We start from the raw sequence: 277 nt of genomic DNA, 5'->3' as shown, positions 1-277 counted from the left end.
TATGAGGAAAATCATGTCTCACAAACCTGATTGAGTTTTTTCAGGAAGTTACCAAAAAGATTGTTAACGGCAGAGCAATAGACGTTGTTTATTTGGATTTTTGTACAGCCTTTGACAAGGTTCCCCATGATAGAATAATTAGTAAAGTTATATCACATGGGATTCAGGATGAGCTTGCCAATTGGATACATTATTGGCATAATGGCCGGAGACAGGGAGTAATGGTGGAAGTAACACAGTATGGAGCTGGAAGAACACAGCAGGCTAGGCAGCATCA

This window comes from Rhincodon typus, unplaced genomic scaffold (assembly GCF_021869965.1).
Source record: "Rhincodon typus isolate 14 unplaced genomic scaffold, sRhiTyp1.1 hic_rhity00015097, whole genome shotgun sequence".
In the NCBI taxonomy this organism is placed as follows: Eukaryota; Metazoa; Chordata; class Chondrichthyes; order Orectolobiformes; family Rhincodontidae; genus Rhincodon; species Rhincodon typus.
The sequence above is the reverse complement of the archived record's forward strand: the minus strand, read 5'-3'. Positions refer to the sequence as shown.